The sequence below is a fragment of the Patella vulgata genome, chromosome 5 (genome assembly GCF_932274485.2).
Source record: "Patella vulgata chromosome 5, xgPatVulg1.2, whole genome shotgun sequence".
NCBI classification, from domain to species: domain Eukaryota; kingdom Metazoa; phylum Mollusca; class Gastropoda; family Patellidae; genus Patella; species Patella vulgata.
The window spans coordinates 59289122-59312330 of record NC_065883.2 but is presented as its reverse complement, the minus strand read 5'-3'; the positions used below and the strand labels follow the sequence as shown (position 1 = coordinate 59312330).

General features: G+C 35.9%; 1 long non-coding RNA gene across 1 annotated transcript in view; it reads left to right on the top strand.

The window, feature by feature from the left end:
- The first annotated feature begins 19059 nt into the window (after positions 1 to 19059).
- Positions 19060 to 23209, top strand: part of LOC126820806 (uncharacterized) — a 124026-nt gene continuing 119876 nt past the window's right edge. Inside the window, exon 1 of the long non-coding RNA XR_007680151.1 lies at positions 19060 to 19225. This is a non-coding gene — a long non-coding RNA (uncharacterized LOC126820806). The remainder of the gene's footprint in view (positions 19226 to 23209) is intronic.

Below are 23209 nucleotides of genomic sequence, written 5' to 3'. Positions count from 1 at the left end.
CTGGGGTAACTCTAGAAATTTTCACAAGTTGTTGATTTCCCTTTCGATCAGTGTCATTGGGAACTACTGACAGGAAGTGAAAAACTTACCTTTATGGTCCGGTTGTCTAATTTACCTACACACCTATCGGTTGGAAAGTGAGTGCATTGATGAAATCGTTGATTACTTTCAGTTCCAGTTTCAGTTATCTTAACACTGGCTTTAAAGGAGCTAAATCTCTCTTCGCTGGCAACTAGAAATGGACACAAATGGGACGCAGCGCATATAACAATGTAATATAAATGTATATAAACTGATTTACATTCAATCGTTTCTGGTTTTACTGTAATTTCTATTCAGTTATGTTCGACGAAATACGTGAAGAGTCCAAATTGAATGGCAGTTTTTGGTTATTCCAGACTACACCGCTATTATTCTCCTGTGGAATATGTTTAGCCTCGTTTATTGAGTCGCTTCATTACAAATGGCGCTCGAAAGCATTCTTGCGTGCGATTCGTGTGCCGATTTTAAAATTTTCATTTTGTCTAAAATATTGGATATCAGAAGCAAATATTTTGACGGTAAGATAACAATAAGTTGTACTTGCAGTGTCGAAGACTTTGGATGATACTGCGTTAGCGATTTGCCTCCTTTAAAGTTCACCCTTTTGTATTTATCATTCTTTAAACATATGTAGAATATCTGCTTACTCGTTCATATACTGTTTGCTTTTCAGGAAATCGTAGAATTTATATTCCAATTCCTGTAAGGACAAAGCCTTGATTCACCCATAAACTTAAGTTATATGTTAAATTCTACCAATTAGGCCCAAAGACAACAATGAACTTTCAAAACCTGTAATTTTAGACCACTGACATTTATATTCAATCCTCTCAAAAAATAATAAACCAAAACTGCACACAGAGTATACCTAAATAAATGCTGACATTTTAAACTGTAGTTTTCTTTAGGTACTCTCAGACATGTCTATCAATTAGGTCAATTATTTCTCATGTCATCCTTAAATCTCATCCTCAACAATACAAGTATAGATTATTGAATTGTTTTATTAGCTTGGACAAAAGAATCTCTACACTCCCACCACATACCAATAAATAGTCTTGTCAGACATTTCGATTTTTTAAAAACTATATACTTCGGCTGAGTTACCGTTCCTTTGGTGTCACCTTAACCTGGACAGAACACAATAGATATTTTTTTATTTTCATTAATTAGATGAAAGGTGCACTCCACCCCCACCTGAGAAAATTTCTTAGATTAGTTGAAATCACGCCATTGGTATAGATTATTTATATTTTAATTATAATGATGAGTTATCAGAACAGAAGGAGATAAAAAAAATTGTTTTCCTGTTGTTCGAGTTTGTATATTTGTTGTTAAGGCGATTACCTGAAAAATCAATCAAAAATAAGATTAATCGGCTGAAAGGTATATAAAATTCGATTTGTTTTGATTCGTGTTTTGTTTGCTAAGAAACCAGACACTGAAAAAAATGAAGGCTATAAAGTGTAATTTTCGTTTCACAATATTACGCGGTTTTGCGTTACTAATTTTTTTATTAACATGGCATGTTATTAAGTACAAATCACAATTTAATTTTCATTAAACAATGAATGTTTCCCATAAATTAGTATATTACATATTCTGATATTCGTGCACATATTTAGATATGCTTATTATTCCTAGAACACTTCTTTGATTGCATCCGGTTAGCACGTGCGTGCTGTATCATAAGACCTGTCACTGAGTCAACTGGCGTGGTTTCGAATCCCCGGTTGTACGTGACAATGAGTAGGGACGCCTGTCCAACCTCGTGGGTTTTCTCCGGGTCCTCCGGTTTCCTCCCACTGCTAAAGACCTCTACGCGCAAGCGAACTATTGACTAAAATTAAACCATATGTTAGTCCCTAAATGACCTAGTTTGTGTGGAGTGGACGTTAAACCCCATATCTCTCTCTCTCTCTCTCTCTCTCTCTCTCTCTGATGGCATCCGTGCATTGACTTGTTTTGTGGAATGATTATTTGTTTTTGCTAAAAACTTTACCTACGTATATAGTTGACATATAATGGATTGTCTGTTCAATAGTCGACAGATCAAACCAAGTCAAGTTTAAAACACAACGGAACCTTCCCCATCACTAATCAAAAGGACAACTTAGATCAACACTGACTTAATTTAAAGAGAATTTACACCATTAAGCATTTAAACATATAATAATCGGAGATTCTACGGGGAAACATTGTCTTAAGTTCAGATATCGTTCCCATTAGACAGAGAGGTTGTTCTGGTCGAGCTGTGAGGACACTGGACTCTTGGCTAGAATGGTACTGGTTCGATTCCCGCCGTGGTCCCGAATTGCACGTTAAAGAACCCTTGATAGTTGGAATTTGATGAAGAATAGGTTATATGTTAGTTTAAAAATGACTAATGTATTGTGTTGGCCAGACGTTAAACCATATTCCAGTCCATTCCTATTAATCAAATGGCTGAGTATTCTGCGCTCTTTCTAGAACATCTAGGGAATTGCTGGATATTTGTATTTATTTTTTTAATAGTTGTGTTTTTGTGTTTAGCAACTTAATCATTAAATCACCGGTCTTTATGCCGTGTCTAGTATACATGGTGTCTATACGACCCGGTCAAAGTGTTCTGGAGACAAATGTCACAATCACCCCTAGGGCTAAACAAAACCTTGTATTTGCTCATATGTTGTTTTTTTCTCCTCCTAATCCAAAAATTATATTTTCAGTAAAACACAGACCCGGTGTATAAACAAAAAATTGAAACCCCTTTCATCTATAATCGCAAGATCAGGTTTTAAGGTCAAAGAGCCCTTAAATTGTGAACAAAAGCCTTGTGCCGCTAATTATTACCCCCAAGGATTAAAATCTGGGTCATCCAGTCCCTTTTTACCATAAAATACGAAAATAAAAACAGCCAATTAAATTAAAAGGGATCAAATTTAAGTTCGTGTCGACCTTTAAGGGTAAAAAGGGTTGTATTCAATTTTTAATCGTTGTTATGTTTTAAGGCTAGGATTAAGCAGCCATGTGTTTCAGACTGTTTCGTATCCTGCCGTCTGTTCAACTTGTCAATATGTTTTTAAGATATCTTTTACACAAACATATCCATGTCTCGTGCCATAATAAAACAAAAAGTACGACAAACCCTACACTCTCCGAATTTTCGTTGAGTTCTCTTTGTTCTTCAGAGGACCGTTTTGTAACTTTAAAATGATATTTTGGGGACCTGAACTTGTGACCAGACTGGTGTATGGGACGGAGAGGGGGTGGGGTGCTAATATTTCAGACTAGGGCCTATATGTGTGGGTGAGGCGATTATCGTTTTGAGATTAACTATTATGATAACTGTCATTCTAAATTTTATGGCAGAATTATATGGGGAACAATTTTGTTAGCGTGTAACAAAATAAATAGAATGCTTCCTTAACTAAATTAAGGCAATCCTTTAGATTGGGGTTGTATACGTGTACAGAGGGGAGCATTGTTTCTATACCTGAAAGCTGTAGGCTCACATAATTTTACGCCTGAAAGATTCGCCATCTTTGATATGATCCCAACTATATCATATTGCATGCTAAGCGGGGTTTATTGGATTTATAATTAAATACCATAATCTATTCTAATCCCTGCCATATTTGATATGTCGAAACCTAATAACACGCCTGTCAACACGATTGCAAGGTCCGTTTTTATTTTCTTGAAAATACACTTAAAGCTTGGCTACAGCTGTATCATTAATTTATATTCAGGTAGACCTCAGTAATCATGCTGTAAAATATTCGGAAAAATGCTCAAGATCAGAGCTAGGTAATTTATAGCGCGTATGTTTATAGGAACCATGGGTTCATTCAAAATAATCAAAATAAAGATAAAATTGAAGTGATTGCAATTCGTTTTATAGGCTGCAGGGTCTCCCGTCTGTGGAATTTCTAGGTTGTTTTTTTTAGGGTACTTTGCTAATTTGAAAGTTTGTCTTTAATTCCATAGACGGAAGAGGGAGTTTTCTGAAACGAATCACTTATTCACGTAAACGATCTAAAACTCCCAAAATTATTCTCGGCCCAGACCAGGATTGGAACCCGGGACATTCTTGTGGAGTGTCCTTACCGCTCGACGACCGCGGCCTTCATATTTGGACTGTAAATCCTATCACAGGGAACTGAAAAACGGAACGAAATCAAACCAAACGAAGCATTGGTAATATACGTGATTACTTCGTAGAGCAACAAAAAATCATAATTTACCGTAGTATTAAGAACAAAATTGCTTACATGTAAACACCTGATTTGACTAGCCAAAGATTTTTATTTTGAAAATGGCGCAATCATTTTAACTCTCTTGGCGTTATTTTGGGTTTCCACCCGGGAGGTTTACCTTAATATTTCAGTGTTTTAGGAAGCCATGTGGAAAATAACGGCTGCTTAAGGTTAGAATTAAATATTGGCCAATAATATAGTTTTAGTTTACCGACAATTATTTTGTCTATTAAGCGCTGGAATATTCATTGAAGTTTTCGCTATTCAAGCAAATATAAGAAATAGTATAGTCTCTATTGGTTTTACATTTATAGTACTTATCAATGTCATTGTTATTCCATGTGTTATCTGTAATAGTATATTGTACAAACACCTAGCACACATATCGATTAACGGATTCATTAATTAATAATTTCCAGGATACTTCACTTTAAATATATGCGTAATACCACATATTTCCAAATATGACACAAACGACTGTAACCGTATCTACAAGGGCACAAGGGCGTACATTTGGCTTGGGGTGTTTAGCAAAAATGAGACCGACTGATCCACAGGCCCCTAGTACCAGTAACACAGCCACAACAGAGCTTTGTAGGGGGGGGGGAGTCCAGGGGCATGCTCCCTCGAAGAAATTTTTGAATCTAGAGTCCCAGAAATGCCATTTCCTGGACTTTGGGGAAAGATTTTGCAGAATTCTGATGGTCAGAAAACACTTATAATCTGAGAAAAATTGAGTACAACGCATGGGAATTCATGTTATTTATTAAGAATTTTGCAAGAACGTACAAAGTGCTGTAAAACTGTGAAAATTTCTGCAAGTGATAATTATATTATTTACATGGACCTATATCTTCGATATATTGTTGTGGTGAATATACATAAATTAGCAAAGATATGACTATGTCCTCATATTTGAATTAAGATCGATCGTGTCCATCAGGTCAGGCTCACGCGCAAGAAGCATTGAGGCGTTGCTGTTTCATTACTGAACGCAGAACAGTTTTTACCAATTTGAGCTTTGAAAAACTGGTGCTTATCGTGATATCCAATCAAAGCAATCATACGTATAAACAGATATATTCACACACATATTATGTATTTGGGATTTTTCCCTTATATTTTGACATTGTTTGTTTACCTCATTAATTCATTTAGTCGCTGATGCACAATTTTGAGACCGACGGTACTTATTGTGGCGTATTGTGATATGTTTTCTAATATGTTCAAACCAATCAGATAAAAGGTAGTGGTCATAATCACATTTCTAAAGAATCTGAATCTGAAATATTATATAATAAATATTTGTGAGTTGCCTTAACATTTGATCTTTTCATCAGTAGTGACATTTAATTATTTGGTGAATTTTTTTAAAAAATATTGATTACATAAAGAGACAAAATAATTAAAGGGATTAATGGATTGTCGGATTATTGATTACAACAGGTGGAAAATACATGAATGTATTTTTTTTTAATTGACCCTGTCTCAGGTCACCTTATCTCTTTTATAGTTCAAATTACAGAGTGATAAAAACATGAACTCTTTATTAAAGTATCGACTATATGGTTTTATATTTAAACACGAGTGTTCCCTACAGTAGAGACAAGTAGAAAGCAAATACAATATGAAGCTTAATTAGTTGATTACTGATATCTACTGATGATCTGTCACGAACTTGTAAAATACATAAAGTGAATTTATTCAAGGAGAGTTCACGTGTTCTTCATATTTCCTAAAGAGCAATTTAAGGTCATGCAACACGTCATTATCAATCCGACCCGTTGCCAGGGGCGTGGGGGTGCTTAAGGAGTATCACCCCCCACTCTTTCTGAAATATGGTTGATGCCCGTGAAAACACTAGTTGTGCCCTCTTTATTATTATTCCATTCAGGTTCAGATACCTATCTGCCAAAAAATCACCACTGACACCGTGATTTGTCAAAGAAATTTCTCGCTGTCCTATGGGAGAAAACCAGCCAAGATCCCCTACATGTGCTCCGCCAGAGAGAGAGAGAGAGAGAGAGAGAGAGCGAGAGATACACACACACACACACACACAAACTAGGTCATTTCGGGACTAACATATGGTTCAATTTTATTTCCATAATTCGCTTGCGCGTAGGGGTCTTTAGCAGTGGGAGGAAACCGGAGGACGCGGAGAAAACCCACGAGGTTGGACAGGCAACCCTACTCCTTGTCACGTACAACCGAGGATTAGAAATCACGCCAGTTGACTCAGGTGCTCCATCAGACACCCTGAAATCATGACAATAGGTCTGAACAAACAGGTTGAGATTGTTTTCGGTGGACGAACTTAATCTGGCAGCAAACCTTCAAGCACATCTTTAGATTGGTAGACTTTGCGTGAAAGCATTTTACGTTCTCACGTACTATTAAAACTGATATAGCCTCTGATAAGTCAAATGCTGGTTGCCTTGACTTGGTCTAGTTCACAAGAAGAATGCACCAAATGCATTTATCGAAGACTGAATACAAATGTACATGACTTTCAGCACATCCTGGTGTCTTATCTGACTGAAATCGGGGCGAAAAATAAAAAGATTGTTGGTAACAATGCAAGTCACGCGAACAGGCTGACATTTTTATTCGACGAACTTTGTATTTATTACAAATTTATTTTTAAATTGCTACAGAAAAACTGTTTAATAGATTAAATGTCACGGAATAGAATGAATGACCAAACTAATAAAGATGTTTTTTTATTTAGCAACAGATTGGTTATTTCACATCCGTGTTTTTGATTTTTAATGTGACGAGTCTACTGTGATTTTATCTCTTAATATGAATATTAATCAGGTTTATTAGCGTCACAAAACCTTTGTAACTGCACATGCTAGTGTTCACCTGAGATTAACGTATACCTGACCCGGGAATGACCTTGCCGTGGGAGCCATTTTTTCTGGGTAAAATAGTAGTTTGTGATATATGAAAGAGAAGGTCAGTTAATTGATGATTAAAATAAAGCAGAGATTTTATCACCTGTCTCACTCCACACCTTTACCTCCAATCACATTAAACAAATGTGCATTATGTGGCTTACTGGGTGTTGCCCATTTTTCAACACATGTACCCCAACCCTTGATATCAGTTACATCTTAAGACTAATTTCAGCGATCACTGTCATGCAACACGTACGATGTTTTGACGCTAACCATGGCCAGTTACCATCTATTAGTAGAAGATAGCACCAATTTCGCCTTTATGGCCTAAAGGTCGGTCTTCCAATCTAACGTCTTTATAGACCAAAAGAACATCCTAACCGTTGACAAAATTTTTCCATAAGTATGGGTTCTGTGTGGCCCTTATTTATTGTCCTATATAATGTTGGTTATTGTCAAAATTAGATAGCCCCTACCTCCCCTTTTTTGACCCCGTTGTTTCGACTTTTCAAAAGACTAATAATTATTGTTGTTATAGAACAGAAAGCGGTGAGAGATACGTATTATCTTCCACCTTGTCTACTAATGGACAGGTTATATGGACGTGCTGGGTAGCTCTTTGGTTTGTTGACACTCTATATTAAGCTTGGTGTTTTCTTTTAAAAATTTATCTGTAGAAATTGTTTTTGAATGTTTGCCTTCACTTCGCCCAATTATAATCCGCAAACAGACAAAATTGTACTCACTAATAGCCGTTGGTCTCTTAGCTGTGAAAATTACGGGTTCGGTAAAGAGACGATACTTCAATTGTCATGCTATTCCGTTCCGGATAAAAGAACCCTAATTTTAGTGGTCCCTACCAAAATGAGGTCTAACATGTGGTGTGTAAGGAAATTACGCTCAAGGCTAAATGGGGTTTAATGAATGGGGAATATATTATTATATATACAATATGTCATATTATACCATGTTATAAATACTGAATATTCAGTATCGACAACTCGACATGATACCTGTCACATCAAAAGATATATATTCAATGAAATGTTTGACAGGTGTACATATATTATTTGGCTGAACAAGAACAGTTTGTTATCGTGTCGTTTTTATTCAAATTTAGAAATATTAGAATAATCATTGATGATGAAGTATTATTTAAATTTGAAAATTGAAATCGCATCGGAGACGATGTCCATGGTCAAGTCTATTGAAATAAATGACTATTTATTTGTAAACACTATAATTCATGAGTATGCAGATTCTAGAATAATTTTCAATCTAAAGCTAAGTAACTTGGACATCTTTATCTCTTAATAGTCATTTTCATTTTTTTAATTTAAACTTTGGCTTTAATTTATGATTGATTTTTTCCCTCAAGCTAAGCACAAACTAGCCATCAAATATCTTCTAATAACGATAAGCGATAGATAACACGGTCATACAGCCAGTTCCTTTTCATTGTGAGTGTAAGAAAAACAAACGCTTCTTGGTCGTTAGGGGTATAGATACCTGTACAAGTTTCCGTAAACTGTCAATGTAATGACAAGAAATGACAATGCCCCGCAAATATATGAGCAATGGGGTTATGTTTGGTTCAAATTGTCCACGGTGATTAGAGGTATTTCCGGGAGTATTGTTTATACTGAACTAAGATAATAGTTATGACCCCTATCATTACAAAGTTAATGTAGATGTCATATTTTCATGATATTGTTGAAACGAGGGGTTGACGGGTTAACTATGCTCAACATACGTTCCCACCAACTCCTTTTCTTTACACAGTTCCCAGCAGATAGGCAATCGACTCACCTGTCGCGTGGGTCACTGGGGGTGAGGGTTTAACACGTCGTATATATAGAACTGGGTGGACTTCAGGAGTCAGGTATCCTGTATATAAGCCATCAATATACTCCCATTCGGCTAAGCGATTACTTTTAAATCTACAAACCCTGTAAGACGACCGCTGATCAGTGACGTGCAAAGGTTTGGTGATGCCCAAGGCCAATTCCTTGATTGTATGTCCCCAAAACTCACGTATAGGAAGGAACTAGTATTGAGAAGTTTGAGAAAGAAATAAATTTTATGTCAAAACATAAGAAATTAACATTTTTATCCAAATCAATTTAGGAAGTTTGTACAACAAAGTTAATAGATAATGTCAGTAAACTTAAACATACATTATGCAAGAGCTAAATCTGCCAATTGCAGGTCTTTCTTTCGGCCAGAAATGTTTCTAAATTATTAATTAGAAATTAATTAACTTATCCAGGCCACAATCAACTCTTGATGGCATCAGTTTTCTCCGATATTAAATAGATTAGAACAGTTCAGCCATATTTTGATTTAAGCTAAAAATGGAGGAGCGAGACTTAGCTTCGAACAACCAGTACGGTGGTTAAAATTATTGCACATGTCTTGTCAAACCCTCAGAAGCTAATTTGAATGAAATTTTCAAATTATTCATTTTACATTATCTATTTTCGAACTATTATAGCAAGAATGGCTAGCTCTTTATCTAAATCTTACATAATGTATCTTTAATTCAATTTCAATCCTTTGATTGGATGATCCTCTGAAATGAATGCGGGGTCGCCATCCACTCTACCCTCTCTCTGCGCGCCACTGCCGCCGGTTGAACGTTTGATTGAAAAGATGATGACCTATGTATTTATGGATAGCAGATATCTTATGTTAACGAATTTTCCAACAATAAAAGTTAGTAAAATCGATCATAGGGGTATTAAAGTCCGTAAGCTAAAAAAAATTATTAATTTACGAGAACTTCTCCTGTGGTTCATGCCGATGCAAATGATATTCTTATGGCAGAGTAATATCAGGTGTTTCGAAACAATGATCTCGATTTTTAACATCAAGTCAGTTAAGTATTGTATCTCAGAATGCGATTACATTCATCTGACACAGACAATAGGATTCAGAGACTTTGATCGAAGGGGTATGCAGATATATTATTTATTTCCATATTCTAAGGACTTAAATTCATTTTTAATCGAAAGAATACAATTTTCCTGTCACTGTTTTCATATATTCAAATTGTAGATCCGTTATATTTCGTTTCATATTAAACTTTTTCATTGTTTTGCTTGTGTTATTGCTCAAAGTATTTTATTTCAAAAATACATACATGAAATGATTCTTTTGTATGGAAAAAAAGGAGAATGTAGAGAATTTTCTGAGATTAATAATGTAATTGTATGTAAGCTAAGTGCATGTATTTTCATGAATAAGACCAGTTTTAGATGACCCGAGTCCGGCGAGATCATGCTATTTTCAAATAACTTTATTTAGATAACTGAATAATTCTAAAAGCTCAAAATTTCAGAGGTTCATTTGAGCAGTAAAAATAGAAATAGATACAATAGATTGTAGTAGAATCATATTTTACGCCCTGCTATCCCAGATCGCACCATTTTAAAGTAAAACTCAACTAAAACGGAACCCCAAGAAACATCACTCTTTTTATTGCTGTATCTGACTCCGATGCTTTCTGTTCGTTCCATCAAGTAACTCAATATACACTTTCAAATATTCGGAACAAAGGGCCTTTGATTACTTTTGATTTATTTATAGAAACAGTATTTTATTGGGTCGATTTTTATAACAATAGGATGAGGATAATTTTTCAACTTCTGTTTTTATCCCATAAAAACTAAAACCAATACTATCAAGTGGATGGTTTGTAGTGACCGCTGAGTGACCATTTATATCAATACTATAAACACACATGTCATCAGCCACTAGTATTTATTATTTATTTTATCATTTACTTTATTATAAGGACACGTGGCAGATTGTCTATAGACAATAAAACAGCCTCTCTTGTAAAAAATATAAAAAAAGGAATATTTACTATTCAATTATCTTATTTTATTAACACTTATTGTATATCTGCACCAAGGTCGGTGATTTTCAAACGAAAATAAGAGCGGTGATTTTATTTCAAACATATATTGATGATACTTAAAGTTATGGGCTTAAATTCTAGTTTAAACACGACCGCATCAATAAGATGTAGATTATGTTTTCATGGCACTATGTATTCCAAACAATAATAGGGTTTCTTAGGTCCAACATATCGCCGACAAGAACCAACAAGAGAGCTTTCTGTCAGTATCGCCCAAAGTATTGCAAAAGGTGACCGACAAGGAAAGATATGTTATAGACTATGTATATTCTACACGTCAGATCCAAACTTTAAGTGATTTCATAAAAAAGATATATTATGTACAGCATTATGATAAATGATATTGACAAAAGAATCACTCTTGTCGGTGATTAGCGGGGCCATCACATTAAGCGCACTATTAAAGAGCTGGAATTGTAACAAGAAAGTCTAAATTTTGAAATGCGTTTGGGGATTCTACTTCCTGACTTCCCACTTTATCGGACCGGTAGGGCTGACAAAAAACGTGTCTAACTTTTAAGATAGGACATAAACATAAGGCTTTCAGAAGATCTCTTGGAAGTTGGAATGAGATTTTCCAGCGTTCACAGTAACGTGCAATTGACAGTATCACTTCCTAACGCTAATCTGACGGTAGCTTTCGACGGATTCCGAAACTATTTCGTGACCATAAGAACAACTAGAACGCCTTGTAGGGGGTTTTATGCTCAAGGGATTGTAAGCAATAATTAAAAGTTTATCCGTCTTTCAATTAATATTTAATACTAACCTAAAGGCTATGATTAGCGAATTGTCACTGTCTGAACTGTTAAATCACGTATGCCATAGTACTTAAATACTAGCACTCAAAGTTGTTAAATTGTCTATGCTATTGACCTCAATATTTCCGGCATACACATGTGGGATTTAATTGGGTGGAAATTGGTAAGTGAAATTTGACAAATTGAATAGGATTTAAAACGCCAATCTCGTTTATATTTTGGAGAATAAAACTGCTTAATTTTGTGTAAAAAGTCCTTAAAATCCTTTACATTAGGGGCGAGCAACTAACTCAGTATACGTGATACATTTTCAAACAACTTAAACCGGACAGTCTTCATCTGAAAATGGAGACCGGTGTCCCAAGCTGTATTATACCGTGGTCTGGATAAACCCCCGACTTGTATTTTATAAGAATAACGTATAGGTGAAATTTACCTTTCATTAACATGTACAACACGTGGGTCGTGCACTGTATAGTCAGATCAAAAGGCAGTTTAACCCCCCAAAAATTGCTACAAAAGGTTTCTCAACTGATTCTGGTAGGGTTTAGAGTACTTTATAATATACTAAAAGTTTACCGAAGTAGGACCCCCGGAAGAGTGTTTTTTATTGAAGATGGCGTCATAGATGGCCACCGAAAAGTCTTAAAAGGATCATAACTAAATAACTATTATGAATGATGTTGGCCTATTATGAGATCTTAATGTGTTCTTTGCCCCCCCCCCCCCCGCAATAAAAAAACCTAGGGAAAGACACCAAGATCATCAATTTTGAGTTGATAGTAACTTAGTTATGGTCATTTTAAGACATTTCGGTGGCCATCTATCACGCCATCTTGAAAAAAAAAAGACTTTTCCGGGGGGACATATTTTGCTAACCTTTTAGTTTGTTATAAAGTACACTAAACCCTACCAGAATCAGTTGAGAAACCATTTGTAGCAATTTTTTGGGGGTTGAGGGGGTATTTTCCATATATTGACCTGACTAGTATATACCTCTAAAGAAACGGTCACCCAACGAGAAAATTGACCTGATAGCTTAAAGGGTTACGCGGCCGGATAAGCAGTTTTGACGCTCACGTCCAAACCGCTCAATATTTTGAGCTGCAATTTTGAGATAAGGTAAATACACCATTCCTCTACAGTTTGCCGCTTAAATTTCATACGTACACAGACTCTCATTTCTGAGATTCTGTTAAAATCGGGATGGTCCCTTTAATGTATAAATAGAACCACATAAGTTTAAATAAATTTACTACCGGGAGCCGGAGATTGTTTTCATGTAAGCTAAAAACTGTAAACAAATAACTTACATTAAATAGGTAGTCGGCACGCTTGACATGATAAAATATAAATCGAAAAATTGATATGGCTATTGAAATAGAGATATTGGTTATGGTGGCTGATCATTGAAGTAATATCAAAGGATATACATACTATAAAACAATGAGATTAGTAGAAATGTCAAAGACTAACGACCACTTCTCTAAATATCAATAAAGTCTTTTTTGGTGTAAATAATGTGATCATATTCAGAGAATTCACTGATACAAGTTTTAATCAAGATGAAATGGAACTTTCCATTGACTAATAAATAAACAATTTTTGAAGGTGACATTTCACTGATATTAGTGGATCTATTTATTGTATGAGGCAAGAATTTGTTCTTTTGGATATTTCTTTTAAAAAAAGGACAATCTTTGTTCTTATGAGAAATTGTTTATTCCATCGTTCGTTTTGCTGTATTTTTTTGGCGGTTGGTAACAGTGTAAGTCAATTTGGTTATTCGATGTTTTAGGAAGTTGTTCTTTATCTTGTGTTTTTGAATTGCAGGTTAGCTGTCAATCTGCTAATACTCTTACGCGCCATGCTGCATTCATTCAACTAAAATCTATATAGAATTCCTTCATTTGCTTTCACCTTCTACTTACCAGAACACAAATAGCATTAGTTTTTCAATTTTTTGTCTTGTTACCCTTTCAATTAACCAACGTTGGCTCCTAGTACCTGAATTTTAGAGAAGGTTCTGACATACTATATGTATTGTATGTACACGAAGTGGCTAATTAGGTTCTTTGAAACACCTGCCTAACTGGTGAAGGCACCTCCTTAGATTCTATAGAACCCATGCTAATCACCTGTACAAACTGTGTGTAAAGGTTACCTATGTAATATATTACTTATATTACGGTCAGAACAACCCGACACGTGTTACCTGTTAGATCCTCGTCCAATATTTTTTTTACCCTAATTTAAAACAACGTAACAGCAAGCCAGCAACAATATTACTCGATATCACTGATAAAACGGGAGCACGAATAACACACACTTATGGTACAACCAGATATACCACAAGAAAATCTATAAATAACTAAAACATTTTCTTTTTAAAGATTTAGTCAAAACGTGATCACAATCCGTGGAAAACTTTGGAAAAGTGAAAAACGAATGACAAGATTAAACCCGTACTTCCGGTTTCAGACGTTACCAAGGTCAAAATGTTATCACCGGCCAAAAGTAATATTTATTGTCACCCCCCCCCCCCCCTCTCAAAATAAGGATCACACAATTTTGGTCTCCTTCAATTATACCATCGATCTGATCAAGACTTTATGGTATGATACACCAGACCAAAACATAGCTCTGTTTTTTAAAACTATAACACAATTTGGTGATGATGGCAATTCGTATAACTAAAGCTAGAATTGACAAATACACACATGCATATAATTTGCTGAAATTTTTTAAAAAAACACTTGATACCGAATGTTGGCCTTTATGTATTTTCTAATTGATATGTGAAGGTAGTGTAATGTTACCAGATTCTGCATTTTTGTTTTCTGAAAATACTATTTCCTCTGTCTCCATTTCTGGAACTTTGGAATATTTGGTACCTATCTAGAATTCTTCAAGCAGACACACTGCAAATTATTGAACTAAAGTTATAACATGTTACTCCCGAAATAACATAGGTTGTGTTGGGTGGACGTTAATTCCACAATTATTGAGATAAAGATATAACATAATATGTTATTCCCGAAATAACATAGTTTGTGTTAAGTGGACGTTAATTCCCCTTTTTTTAAAAAAATGCATCGACGTAATATAAAAGAACAACAAGTATACTTACTTCAATAAACATCTCGTAAGAGTATTGAGTGCATTAAATATTTCATTGGGCATAGTAAAAAAAAAAAATAAAAAAAATAAAAATAAAAAATGAGTGCGTTAAAAACATAGATTAATAGATTCCATTTGACTGATTTCGCCATAAATGTGTTTAATGGGTGCAACTTCTGCATTTATTGTCTTAAAAATTAAAATGCCATAAACATCATGTGTTTACAAAATAATCGATATAGTTGCACCTAATACCAAGTCACTTTTAATCGATTTCCAGTATATAAAGTCTTACATTATAGCTTTTATAGATAATATCGATTTTATTTAATATTAAGTTTTGTCAAATGTTGGCCTATATTGATATTCTGCCAAGGTGGCATAACATAAAATATTGATATTGAACCTCGGCTCGCCAGTGTCAGCTTTATCTGAAATGAAGTGAAATGGGGTTTAACGTCCAACTTTTCTGCACCAACTAGGATACTGAATACGGGCATACGACAGGACAGCGTCGTTTCTGTCTACTTTTTATCGAATTCTTACTTCCAAGGGTTCTTTTACACGCGCATGTGTACACGGGGACCTCGAATTTTCTTCACTGACAAGGGGAAACCAGGGTGGAAGATCCCGAGGAAGCTTCTCGTCGGCTAACACCGGCATCGAACCCCAAGTAAGTGAGTTTGGTAACACTTTAGGCCCGTAGCTTAGGATGGGGGGGGGGGGGGTAACAAGGGGAGCAGCCAGCCAATGTCACCGGCATCGAACCCCGAGTAAGTGAGTGTGGTAACACTTTAGGCCCGTAGCTTAGGATGGGGGGGGGGGTAGCAAGGGGAGCAGCCAGCCAATGTCACCGGCATCGAACCCCAAGTAAGTGAGTTTGGTAACACTTTAGGCCCGTAGCTTAGGATGGGGGGGGGGGGGTAGCAAGGCGAGCAGCCAGCCAATGTCACCGGCATCGAACCCCGAGTAAGTGAGTATGGTAACACTTTAGGCCGGTAGCTTAGGGTGGGGGGGTAGCAAGGGGAGCAGCCAGCCAATGTCACTGGCATCGAACCCCGAGTAAGTGAGCATGGTAACACTTTAGGCCGGTAGCTTAGGGTGGGGGGGGGGTAGCAAGGGGAGCAACCAGCCAATGTCACTTGGCTTTATGGGGCGCCATACTGATATGGGCCCGTTGGTCGTTGGCTTCGTATTGCGTCCAATGGAAAGGGCGCCGTACGGAGCCAAGGGATGGCAGCAGCCCCCCCCCCCCCTGCTAGCTACGCGCCTGCACTTGCATAAAAATAATACTTCTTATGGTCTGGGAATCACAGCTAGTTAGGTAATGACACGTTCTATGACGATTCCTTCACTTTATCTTGTTTTATTTACCCAGGCATTACTCAGATTATCATATAACTGGTGTTTTTTGTTGAGTGAATATGATTTTTGCTGGATGGATTTTTCAGTCACTGAACATGACATTAATGGGCTGACTTATATCATGTATTTAGTATTATAAACGACCACGCAATACCAATATTTCATAAATTTAATCGGACTGAGTCGATTAGTTGACATATATGATAGATGTTGTGATTATTCTATCGATTTTGGGTTACATTCAGTTGGTTTGAATTCCGATCTGAATGGAATCTACTGCTCTGTTCATTTAAGAATGATATGTGGAAGAGTTTCCTTATGATTTCACCAACAGTACAGTTTAGAAGAATGTTTGCTACTCTTATTCAGATTCCCATATCAACTTTTCATCTTTGACGTGGAATCTGGACCTTAACGTAAAATTTAGAACTACTGTCCTAAACACAATTACTACGAGTTCTGCAATGCCTTAAAGCATCTCGCCAATACTGATAATAATTGGTTTCGGTATTGCATCACTATGAGAAAAGAATGTCCAAAAATGAGGAACATTTCTGAGAACAAGAGCCTGATCAACGACCACCGAACATTGCATATTAACTCATTTACCATAACCGTTCCGGCACTGACACTGTAAAGAAATTGCAGGTATAACGCAAAGCCCTTATTCGTCAATGAAACTATGCTTGCCACGTCGGATCAGGGTGTTTGACCTACTCTGTATTGACACCATCCTTTTGTATTACTGAAATCCGTGATAGTAACGGAGACCTACTTTATAAACAATATCACATTTCCTGTTCCCCATAGTTCTAGATGGCACCAGGTATTACAACTAGGAAATTACATTATTATATTTTCTGCTTTATTGAATGACTTTCAATTAAGTAATTACAGAACACTATTGAATATTCTTACTGGGGAGTGACGGGTTCTGGCCTTATTTTATTCTATTACCACACCAATAAATAGATTGAACTAACCAATGACAAAACGCCTTACATTTAAAAATACGGGATTGTTCTCTTGGTATAATATTTAGTATTGTGCCAAGACCACGAAGGTACACACGTAGACATCTACCAGTATCGCCCATCTAAATTGTGATATTTCGTGTTGTTAGGCGCCTGAATCAACAGCCCCAGATAAAAGCTCCTCAGATATCCCGCAACAGGACTGAAGTTATCAACATAACACGGGCTGTTTTGTCATAAACCCGCAATAACAGCTGCTGATATGTCACTCCATATGCTAAATTTCACTCTCCATGTCACTATGAAATATAAAAATTGTCTTCAAATTTGTACCAATTCCATGGTGATTTTCTTACGTTTTCGTATTCGTATCACGGTTTAAAATCAAAACAATCACAGCCGTATTCTATCCATGAACAACTATTAAAATATCCAAATAGTAGACGTACAACCTGTCATGGCTATATTAATCCCAACTCTTTTAAATGGTTCGTACAGAAATATATGTCTAATTTCTACACACACGCACCCAAGTGTTTCTAACACAATCGAACATAATTGCGAGAACGTGGCAGCGAGTACTAAAATTATATCTATAAATGATATATTTTAGTTCAAATGCATTGAATGCAGGATTGTTTGCTTTAAATAGGTCTGATCTGTAAGTAACAATTCTATGTTAGTCTACCGGGTCAACGTCCGGATGGTCGTCCGTCCGTTAAATGTTTTACATTTTTAATTTCTTCTGAACAGTTTGACTTCCATAAAATGTGAAAGGTATGTTGCTGTGTTAGTCGTCCGTCAGTTAATATATTTACATATTTAGTTTCTTCTGAACGAACTTAAATAGATTTCAATCAAATTTGGAAGCTATTTTGCTGTGATGATCGTCCCCATAGCAGCAGTACATGGGCAAATTGACGTTTTAGAACCGGGTCGACAATAGAGCCTATACTGAGACAAGTGGCCCAAAGGCCCGTCAATAGAGCCTATACTGTGACACGGGTCCCAGGCCCGTCACACCAGGGGCCCACAACAACAAATGTTGGTCGCGTAAAATGCAATGGCTGTGGCTGTAGGCTTGATCTAAGGAGTTCCGAACGAGTCCAAGTAGAGCTGACGAGCCCACACCACGTTTCCCCTTGTAACCGACTAATTGGTGTCTGGAGGCCCCCCCCCCCCCCGATCAGGTTAAATCACAAAACGCAACCTGGGTAAACATACCTTACTCATGCCGACACCAGTAAGTCCTTAAAACAAAGAGGCGGGGGTGACATTGAACAGCATCAACGAACATTGTAGCACTGTACCACCCACCTTTCATCACAGTAAATGAAAATTTTATCGCCTAGTGCTCTCGTTTCAATTATATTTAGGTCATATTAATAAATTATGAAATAGCTTACATCGATCTTTGCTCCACTATGACCATAATGTTATATACATATCAATGTTTACGAGCATGTACAATAAAGTAGAAATCTATAATACACCTTTTCTGATAATTTATACTAACGTAAGCGTTATTTTTAGATATTTTATTCAATTAAAGATATGATTTTAGATTTTTCTTTGTCATGTGTCAATTTCACACGTGTGGGTTTTGATATTACCATAGTAATATTATATTTAGGTTATTTTTAGAAATAAAAAATGATGATGCAAGCTTTGTAGTTGCCCGAAATAAACCGCTTTGTTCATTTTTGGTTAGTATTAAATCAGATTTTCGATTAACAGCACGTGAACTGGATTATATGTGAATTTGCCTGTGCCTAAGTTACTTATATCCGGATGATTTACTTATATCTGAGCTGTGATACAGACTCGGTGGAATATGTGGCGACAAACAATGTGGCTGTGTTACAAGTTCCTTAATTAATTCTGAGAACTGCAAAAATCGGTAATTATATAATTTCTGATATGTACTTTATTCTAATTTAATTATAAAAGTAAACTTATTGTATTTGAAGTCCTAGCCCTAAACCCAACCCAGCGTTATACGCGTACTTATGTTTTTAAATGAAGAATTCACAGTGTTTAAGACTAAAAAATAATAGGTGTTCTGCGTTGACGTGATGGTAAACACCATTCCCTTTTTGTTAACACTGTTCCTATCTAAACTTAACTTTCGAATATTAAAATATTTTTGATTGGGATTTTTACCTACTCATTGTCCGACATGTTGTTCCAAATTCCAAATAGATTCATATAACGTAATGATTATTTTCCGGAAATTACAAATTATGATATCGGTTATGACATCATCGAAAATTTTCAAAAATAAAATGTCGATATAACTTTTAATAATAAAATCTTTGTAATATGCATATTAAGTAGTTGAAGCACTATCAGTTAATCACAAGATAAGCATTTGTCTTCATAGCAAATTACAATCGAAAAACACCTGCTATATTCAGTTCATATAAGGACATAACAAACAAAATACGAAAAGAACACTCAACATTAAAATAGCACCTTTATGTCATGTCGACCTTTTAGAATCAGCCACAATTTCGTATTTAGGAAGTAATTTCTCATATATAGATGGTATCTATATCTGTTTAGTTTAAGGATGAGTATTAATGGATTATCTGACGCACCACAGTAATTTAAACTAATCGTGGCGTTCCTTAAACATTGTAGTCACCTACATTGAAAAACATTTGATCTCATGTCGACAGATGTCAATAGATTGCTAATGAAGTATGGCAAAACATTACTGTGTTTATTAATCAATAATTTTAAACTATTATTCAATGGTATTTACACAGAAATGATTCCTTCTCTTTGGGTCTACATAGTTTGTACAATATGCATTGTTAATGTGTTATATCGGACTTGGAATGTTTGCTGCTGTATATACAAGACGGTTGTACATGTACTAACTCACCACTTTAATCCCAGGCAATTACAAATACAAAATTTCAACAGGGACTGGTGTGACGCTCTCGAGATTAACAATTCGCTGATGTTACCAACTTTAATTCACGACTTTATACTCATTTGGTATAAATTAGACCTAGTTCAGCTCTGAAGTAGGTCTCATTACACTCGCCCTGTACCGTCAGGAACCGCCCTATAAGCGTTTTAGCAGAAGGGGACGAATTTTTAACAACATGTTGTGTCGCGCATACTGAATCTAAAATATTCCTTTACATTGTACAGGCGTTCAAAGGGACTGACACGCGACCGTTTAGCAGTAAAAAGTTGCCCAGTAAAATTGACTTAGGTTCGAAAGTTATTCGACAAGAATTCAATAGGGCGTTTTCTGAACGTACAGGGCGAGTGTAATGAGACCTACGTTCAGAGCTGAACTAAATTAGACCCAGAGGCTACTTCATAGCGGACGGACGGGCAATAGAGCTGACGAAACATGTTATGCATACAGGTTTAGTAAACAAATTGCTTTCTGCTTAACCTTCGAAGTGAGAATTTGATGTGTTGATTTATTTGCCAATTGGGTGTATGCGTTTAAAATTTTAGATCCACAGGTCAAGCTGGTTCTGTGTTTAACAGCCGATAACTATATTACACGAAACTAAATCAGCAAGCAAACTGATTTCTAATCAGTAATTGTCCCTTTCCCAATCAAAGTAATATATGAGATCCCTTCAATTCGACACTTTATTTTAACCTAAATCAAAGAGCTGTAGCTGCTTTAAAAAAATTCACCTGTCAACTGGTTTAAAACTATCAATAATCAGACAAACTTAGAGGACAGAACATCCTTGTCTGAAGTAGAAAACCATGTTCTTTTAGTTGACAGAATCGGGTGAACGTAATAAACAAACTGCCCATACAATCTGCATTACCATCATTTTCAATCCGTAAATTCACACTATGTTCTTGTCACTTTTTCATATGATAAAATATTCAATAGCTTGTTCGCTTTATCAGAGACGGATCTTTAGTACTTTTATTAAATAGAGAACTCGTGAATACAGCGAACTAATCATATTAATCGACTGATTGCACATAAATCATTGAATAATCGGCAGATAGTGCAAAGTAAAGATTGATTTTTGAAAAGCGTTTGAACAAAACGTAAACAAAGACGCAATGAACTAAGTAAACACATGGCTTAAGGGGATAGGATGGGCCTATACTCGACTGAATATTCTGGAATAATCAGAATCGTGTCAACACGAGAATTCGTGACGACAAAGAATGCAAAGTTTAATAATAAAAATGAAAATCGCGCTAACATCCTACTTTTTCACACCATAAAGACGTACTATGTTGGAAGTTTTGCACAGTCAGTGATGTTTCCGCCAACTCGTCATTGCAATCCAACTATCAGGAGTTCTTTTGGGAATACACAAGTCATCCTCCGTCCTGTCCCACTGGCAAAGCTGGGGCAGCCTAAAAAGTCCCCCAGGTCAAATCCAAAGCCATAGTCGTCGAGCTACCTTTGCCCCCTTTTTAATAATAGAGGACACAGTCTAACTACTCAGTAAAACATAAAGCAAGCAATAAAAATAAGAAACACCACCAAGTGCCAGTGCTAGAGTTGGTTCAGTTACATGAAAACTATTGTCACGACAAAGTTGTTACAAATTCGTGACAGAACTCTATTCCGTGTCATACGATGGTTAACGAGTTTGCCAGTCCTTGTCACTCGATTGTATATAAATCTTCTTGACCCAATCATGTATAACGCCATATATTTCAACACCTATTCCCAGCTTTTACCGTTTTTTGCAATTTCCTGTCAAGAAGTAAGAATTCGTGTCGCGGTAAGCCTGGCTGCATAAATGCCTGCGGCGCCATGTGCTCTAAATCAACAAAACCATCGGTCTAGCCTCTTCACGTAGAATCTTAAAAAATAGTTCCATTGTCTGCCTGTTACTGATATTGATCATCAAATCTCAGATCACTGGAACTAAACGTAATTTCCGCCCTCGGCTTATGGCCACGAAGCGTTAGTTTAGCATCGATTTTTATTGTGTACAGGTAAAATAATAGGGTTGTGTTTGCTTTTGTGCAGCAAATCTTGACTTTTAAGCTGTAAAGTAATCAACGTGCTAGTTCATCTAGAAATAAACTAAAGTTGAATTCATTCTTAATATAGATGACAGCTTAACAATATGTAATGATAGAAATGACATAGAATGAAGGTGTTTCTCCATGACTATTTTTATTCTTTACCAGAAATATAACACAGAATAACTATGTCTGTTGTAGATTGATGCTTGATATGTCTATCATGGGCACGAATGAATTCCTGCAATTATCTCTTTTAATTGTATTAACTTTCCATGCCGATCTTAATAACATTGTTAAATTCGTTTCGTTTTATCTATAATCTTGTAATCAGAGAAATAAACGGAACGAAACTGTAACGCCGTGTTACTTTGATTTCGAACAGTTATTTTCTTCATAGCATACTCTGTTGTGGTCTAAAAAGACACTTACTTGCCTTGTTAATAGAATGTCGGAACATTAATAAAGAAACCTTGCTATTGTAACATATGGGCGGTAAATAGTGACTTATAATTCCATTCTCTTTAGTTGCAACACGCGTGCTGCTTTAGTCCGCGTGCTCTTGGCCGTAATCTATTATGACTGGTGGTGACATCTTGTGGAATATTATGTTTTATCGCTTATATGAACTTTTATGCCCTTTTCTGTTTTTTATAGAGCGTGTATTATTACATAACTATTCAGAATCAGTTCAATTAAAATTCAAAGAACAATAACAATAGTGTTATTCTAGTTAGAATGTGTTTAGTTGAATAAACCCAAATTTCATATCTATAGTGTGAATATTAAATAGAATTTCCGTTTTGCTCTAAATATTATTCAAGTATGTACGCCCAATTTATCATATCACATGGATATATTTAAGGGTTGGAATCGTTTATTAACGATTTACCAATTGTCC